Here is an 8,062-nt window from a genome sequence, read left to right as displayed (position 1 = left end):
ATTCCCATATATATATATATATATATATATATATGGGAATCGTGATCAATCCGGCAGTAGGAGAAAGCAAAAAAACAAAATATTGGCAAGAGCCATTTGGCCACCTCTGGATCACCAAACTAGTTCTGAATGCAACAAAATTTGCAGCTTTATAGGCACCGGGCAAACTTTTAACCTACCGGCCACCCTTCGCTGACCACCATTTTTTAACCAGTCGATCTCCCTCAACCTTACTCAAATCGATTAACCATCAATGGTCAACCACCTTGCTCCTCTGACAGGCAACTCAATCGGTGTCTCATAAGCTCATGAAGCGAAGCCGGTTCTACGACATGCTTCTCCATCAAACTCAATTAGAGCGACAGATTTCAGGTTTCCACATCCACATGGAGTTTCTAGAAAATAACATTAAAGCGCTATGAATCTTCTCTCATGAGACCACAAATGAAGCACTGTGAATCTCCTCTCATGAGACCACGAAGTATCCATCGCCTCCTGCCACCATATGGTGGTGATCGCATGTTAGCTACAACCAATCCGTCGATCACCAACCAATTTTCTCACTCCTCCCGGCCATGTCCCTTCTCCAGCCCATTTCGTTTCTACAATTGGTCACCCGATCGACTTACCATTCTAGTCTAGCGATCGACCGATCACCGAACATCCAAGCGAAGCCTTTGGACGATCGGCTTGAATCTCCACAAATGCAAGTTAAATAAAAGCTTTAATAATAGTATTATTATATTGATATTGTCATTTAAAAATACAAAGCAAAGTTGCAAAGGGGCGTAGGAGCCTAATCAAGAAATTTAGAAGACACAGTGTAGCAAATGTCGGAAGGTCAACCGAAGGGCTGTCAAGCAACAGGCTTGGACACTCAAAAAGACCAAAGTAACCAAGACTACTCGATTTAAGCGAGAGTAAATATATAATTTTATATTCTTTTACTTTCATCTTCTATAATATAGGAGGTCATAACATGTGTAAGGAACTTTTTTTTGGATCCCTATTTGCAACCTCTACTTTTTATGAAATAAATGTTAGATGGAGCTTGATCCGGTCCGCCTGATCCCGTCATCCTGCTCTGTTGTGACCTGACTCCTGCTCCCGCTCAAGATCACGGAAAATCATGACTCTTGTTGTTCGCGAACAGCGCTAACCGCTCATTACTTCCTCCGTCGTGAAGCGAAATCCCTTCACTCCCAGTTGTTTCACGATAAAAGAAGCATTTCTCCTTCAGTTTACGATACGACCATTTTATGTTCTTCTTCGACAGTTCTGCTTCTACGGGATAGAGGAAGCGAAGTGCAAGGATTAGTTCCTTGCAGTAGAAGGAAAAAAAAAAGAAGAAGATTGTTCTCCCTTGATTTCTTCTTGGTGGCTTGTGAAAGAAGAGAAATTAGGTTTATTTCTATTCTAAGTTTATCTTCTTAGGTGTATCTTGGGGTAGAGAGCGAAGAAGAGCGAGTAAGGAAGTGAGAGATCCCTCTTGTAAGTCGAGACGATTGACTGGTGTAAATTCCTCAAGTAGTAAAATCCTCTGCAATTCTGTCGACGCAGGCAATTTGCCGAACCATGTAAATCTATGTGTTCTACTGTGTTACTGTTTTCTGATGTGAATTTTCTTGTTCTATTTTTCATTTTGTCGTCGATCGTTTTATTTTATTTATACTACCACAACAACTGATATAAGAGCTCGTGGTTTCAGATTTGAGGAAAAATGATGGCTGCCGATGAAGTGAAGGTTTCAGGGATCGAGAAGTTTGATGACACAGATTTTGGTTACTGGATGATGCAGATAGAGGACTACCTCTATGTGAAGAAACTTCATCTTCTATTATTGGGTTGGGGAAAAGACTGGGGAAAAGACCTGAAAGAATGGATGAGGCTGAATGAAATTTGGTGGATCGACAAGTTCTCAGGGTTATTTGATTAACCCTATCAAAGTATGTTGCGTACAACGTCGTCAAAGAAAAGACGACTGTATATCTCATGACAGCCTTATCAGGTATGTATGAAAAGCCATCGGCTAATATCAATGTGTACTTGATGAATAAGTTATTTATTTTTAAGATGATGAAATGTGTTTTCGTTGCTCAACGCCTGAATGATTTCAATACTATTACAAATCAATTGTCATCTATTGAAATTAATTTTGATGATGAGATATGTGCGCTGATATTATTGGCATCATTGTCAAATAGTTGGGAAGTCATGAGGATGGCAGTTAGCAGTTCTGCAGGTAAATCTAAACTGAAATATGATGATATTCGTGATTTGATTTAGGCTGAGGAGATGCGCGGGAAATATTATGGCGAGATCTCAGGTACGAGTTTGGCACTGAATGTTGATTTCAGAAGATCACATGACAGAAACTCAAATAGAGGGAGATTAAAATCAATGTTTGGTCAGTAGACAACCTGTTGAAATTGTGGCAAGGGTTGTCACATAAAGAGGAATTGGAGAAATTCCAAGAAGATGGAGAAGGATAGCGCAAATGTGGTATCTGAAGAAGTATATGATGCATTACTGCTGACAATTCATAGTTTTGTTGATAACTGGATATTGGATTCATTGGCTTCTTTTCATACAACATTCCATCGAGAATTGATGCGAAATTATGTTGTAGGTGACTTTATGAAAGTATATATGATATATGAAGAATCATTGAATGTGGTAGAGAGTGAGTCCGGAGCACCCATGTCTATTGTTTCACAGGCAGATGATAAAGAACCATAAAGCTATAAAGAAATCTTGCAAGATGAAAATTCAAGCAAATGGGAGCTGACAGAAGTTCCACCAGAGAAGAAGGTATTACACAACAAGTGGGTGTATCGGGTGAAGACTGAGCTTGATGACAATAAGAGATACAATGCTAGACTAGTTGAAAAAGGCTTTCAACAAAGGCAGGATATCGCTCATGCAGGAGTTGTAAGCAGATACAAGAGTAACCCAGGAAATAGCTTGGAGGTGCAAGACTATGTTAACACTGCTAATATGTTGACTAAAGGTGTTACTGTTGAGAAACTGAAATTGTACGCAGCTTCATTTGGTCTTCTGGTGTGGAAAAAAGAGCTTTGAGTTGCAGAAGTCGAGGATTCATGTTTGAAGAAAAGGGTGACGTCGTCAGCGGAGGATATCAGTTTGACGAAGAAGATGTTGCAGTCTGTGTATCGGTCTCCAAGTGGGAGATTGGTTGGATGAAGCCCAATCCAGTCCGCTCGATCTCGTCACTCCGCTCTGTCTCAATTCGACTCTCGCTCCCGCTCAAGATCGCAGAAAATCGCAACTCCTGCTATTCGCGAACAGCGTCAACCGCTCTCCCGCCTTCCTCTGTCGTGAAGCGAAGCATCCCTTCGCTCCCGGTTGTTTCACGATAAAAGGAGCAGCTCTCCTTTAGTTGATGATACAACATTTTTGTGTTCTTCTTCAGCAATCCTGCTTCCACAGGATAGAGGAAGAGAGGTGCAAGGAGTAGTTCCTTGCAACAGAAGGAAGAAGATGAATTTTCTCCCTTAGCTTCTTCTTGGTAGCTTGTGGCAGAAGAGAAATTGAGTTTATTTCTCTTGTAAGTTTATTTTCTTCTGTGTAGAGAGAGAAGAAGAGGGGGCAAGGAAATGAGAGATCTCCCTTGTAAGTCAAGACGACCGACTGGTTTAAATTCCTCAAGTAATAAAATCCTTTGCAACTCCATGGGCGTAGGCAATTTCTCGAACCACGTAAATCTGGGTTCCGTTGTGTTACTGTTTTCTGGTATGAATTTTCTCATTCTATTTTTTGTTTCGTCAAAGATCTTTCTTTTATTATATATATATATATATTATATATATATACACACACACACACACACACACACAACAATAAAAAGGGTTTATGAGCCCAGGAACACTCCGATTCACCCCGGGGGGCAAATCTTCCTCCTCTCTCTCTTTACCTCGTTCAATTTCATTTCCTTGGTCCCCAACGCTTTATTCGTTGGGCACACTATACCAGGCAGATTTGGATCCAACATACTTTTAGGTGTGGATAGCGTGGATTTCGCTATCAACAAGAAGGGGAGCAACGCTGAGGAGGAATTCTCCACAGAGACACTCTGTATAAGGGAACTTGCACAATGACAAATCAGGAGCTGAAATCGTCGTTCCCATCTGGCTACCAAAAGTTTTGGTTGGGGGCCAAGTACCGCAAAGTGAATGTATAACTCCTAACTCAACAATGAAAAAGTTCAACGAATACTCGATGACACTTGATAGTCCAAAGAGAGAACACTTAGATCATGTTTTAGGAGGTCGAGAATAAACAACAACAAATATCTTGAATTGAGGGCACAAGGACAACTTCGTCAAACACATAAGAAGTGTGAGATCTCTTATGACTTCCTCGGCGAGCCAAGTAAAGTATTATGTCTCACGATGGAGGCCTTTTCTTTCCAATCCCCACCCTAACAGCGTTAAGAGTTAGAGCATATCAGGATAACAGTGGAGGGCTAGTGGTTTCGAAACGTGCGCAGGAAACTTAGAAGAGGATTGCAAAAACCTACATCTTTTTTGTGTCACGCAGAAATATTTGTTGCTTGTCTATACCAGCCGACCAATTAACACATGTGCACTCTTCCATTACCATGCGAATTCTACCTCTCCGCCTGTCAAGCCCACCGACCCGCCCTCTCCCGAGAAATCTTCACCAATCAATTGTTTTTTCAGCTACCGACCTACCATCCAGTCGACAGATCATTTGCTAAAAACAATTTTAATTGCTTTTAAAATATAGTAAGTATAGATCTATACAAATAATCTTGACTAATTAACTATTTAACTGCACCAAGTAACCTTAAACCCCAATACAAACATGTTTGATAATATAAATATCACATCACACCAAAATGCTTATTTTTTGTATAGATACTTATAACCTTATATGCATGTATTATATATATATATATATATATATATATATATATATATATATATATGTATATAATACATGATTTGACCTGCTTTCTTTCTCCCCGTGCGCAGGCATATATCTCTACAATGTGTATATGCCTCCGGCCGGCCAGCATTATTCCAGCCGGTCACCGACCTCCGGCCAGACGCCTGCCTTATGCGGCATCTTAAATGCTAAATGTGGTCCATGCTCTCCTGCTAGTAGAAGCTTACAGCACTACACTCCTAATGAGCTCTCCGGAGAGATCGTCGACTTCGTCAAACAAGCGCCGGGCAAATTGGCGGTGCTTCCAGCGGTAGCGACACCGGATTAATGATGATTCTGTTTACCATTTTCCTAACAATCTCATCTCCATCCATAACCGAGAGGAGGCAGCCCTAACTGTTTTGAGATCGGACCTGATAGGGGTGCTCCAGAAGGAGGTGAAATCTCTGGACAAAGACAGTTCTCATTCTAAAGACCAGATCCGCATCCGCTTGTGCAAATTGGGAAACATGCTGAGGTGAATCAGTTCAAGCAGCAAATAAGACGGCTTAATCGTGAAATCCTGAAAGTTGAGAGGCTACATTTCGACCGATTACCTACCTGTCGGCCGACTTCTCTGCTCCAACCCCAAACCAGGGAGGAAGATATCTTCATACATCATACTTTTTGCGTGTAGCGACTTAATGGACTTACAAATCTGCGATTTTATTTCGTCCAAACTAAACATCCGGAAAGGCCAATCGCTTATATATATATATCACTCAATTCTTATAAATTTTACCTGCATTGCTCTTAATCCATTTGTGTTTCCAGCAAATCACCGTCCACCAATGACCGCCTTGGCGAGACACGGCTCCAAGAGTTAGCTGACTGGCTGGCCATGTTAGCCAATAGAAGTTGGAACTAATAGGGTCGATCAAAGATCACCTCAAACAGTCAAAGTTCAGCAAACATAAAACTTTCTTCCAGAACGAGCAAACTAAATATTTTACTCTGAGACAAGCACACAAAAGTCTCTCCTCTAGGTGTTGGCATCAATTTTTTATGTCGCATGTGTAGAATGTCAACCTAAATGCCTCGGGACAATTTATTGTTCATAGCGTCCCACAGCTCAAGTCATGCATCTAGACCTCCTAATATGTGCTTGGGAGAGAAAATCAAGATCTTCAATAATTCAGTCTGCTTGAAAAACTCGTTGTCGTGTGGCATCAGTCTTGGCATGCGACACATCAGTTTTCAATTTTAATTTTTAAAGACCATGCAGCATCCGTTTGGAAGCCTACCGACATCATTAGAGTATCCCGCGGTCGAAGGGAGATATGGGATCTAATTACGTATGTTTTGGAGAGAATCAAGATTTTGGACTAGTTAACCGCCGCAGTGGTTTAGGGCGCCCGCCAAAGAATTTATCTGGATGATCTCGGACGACGGAATGTACCGTACGAGCTCATCTGAAACGTCAACTTCACCTAGAAAACAATACTTTGGGGTTTCGTGCGTGGGTCTCATTCAATACAGTGCACATAAATTGTGGCCGAACGGGCCTCAGACGACAAAACAGAATGCACAAGCGCATCCGAAACGCCGATTTAACCTATGAAAGACGTTCATATTGTTGGGTTTTGTGCACGAGTCTCATTCAACGCGGCGCACACAAACTTAAGTTCATGTGCTAAGCTGGCACATAGCATATTATGAGTGATCTCATTGACAAAGAAAACAGAAACTAAACCTCTATCTAATAACACATAATTAATTGTTAGTATTGAATCAACTTGGTTGAAACCAAATTGAACAAGTCATTATGAAGTACAGAAGCTATGTAGGTTGAAGAAATACAACTTCAAAGTAGGAAAGTTCTCCAACCAAAGACGGCAAAAATAATGCCACAATAAGAGAATAAAGATATAGCGTCCACAAATTAAGAGACAAAATAAGACAATCAATTATAAACAAGACTCAACTTGATTAGAACTTTTTATCTCCGTTTTTTTATGAACTATTCATAATTCAGTCCAAGTTGATTCAAAGCTATATTTCAATTTCAAAATTGATTTCAAATTTATCTTAGTTAGGGGTATCCATTCCAATTTGAACCGAAATCCATAAATTGAACTACTAAACTGAATACAATTTCAATAAAATCAAACCAATCAAACTGAAGTTTAACTCGGTTTGAACAGTTCGGGTTTAAATAAATCAACACACACACACACACACACACACACACACACATATATATTATACATTTGCTATTAAAAAAAAATATTGTTCCAAAAACGTTTCATTCGTTTACAAAATTGAACTAACTAATCATTGCCCAAGACTGTCTAAAAATATCATTAAGTTAAGTAAATTTTGATATTCGGTTGGTTCGATTGAAAATTTTTTAAATCTGAACTGGGAACCGAAAACCAAATAATGGTCTTTCAAAACAGAAATCTGAACATTCAATTCAAAATCAAGCCAAATTATTAGATCTATTTGGGTCAATTTTCTGAATAAAGACAAAAAATGCACAACCCTACCTAAAGTTGCTTCAATATAAATCTATTTAATTCAAATTATGATTTAAAGCTAGTACTTACATAATATTTATACAACTATAATAAACATAAATAATATGAATACTTATTTATAAAGTAAGTAAAAAAAATCAATTTAAAAAACATAAATTTTATTTTGGGCCGAGGTAGATTCAAAATTTTTAATCATAGTCATGCCAATTCCACCTCAACTCAACTAAATACTACCCTACATACAAGAACAGCTTGTCAACCACAACTAGGTGTAGCTCAAGCTCCATTCAAGTTAAACTAGTCATAAAAAGAGCATCTTCCTTTTCTTTTTTACATTAACATTAAATACTAAATCATAAATCTAATATAAACCAAAATTAATCCATGAACTTCTAGCAAAAACTTCTAAAATATTTACTATATTAAACCCTCATCATTTTACTTATACATGCACTAATTCTTACGTATTTACATCTCTATTATCCAAATATCAACTTTTACATTTGCATCCATCATATTCTAAACATTAAAATAGTGACATTTTTGACGTGATCAGAAATATTAAAGTGGTATAAAAATAAATATTAAACTATAGGAATAAGATACATAAA

This window comes from Phalaenopsis equestris, unplaced genomic scaffold (assembly GCF_001263595.1).
Source record: "Phalaenopsis equestris unplaced genomic scaffold, ASM126359v1 Scaffold000002, whole genome shotgun sequence".
Lineage (NCBI taxonomy): Eukaryota > Viridiplantae > Streptophyta > Magnoliopsida > Asparagales > Orchidaceae > Phalaenopsis > Phalaenopsis equestris.
This window is presented reverse-complemented; position numbering follows the sequence as displayed.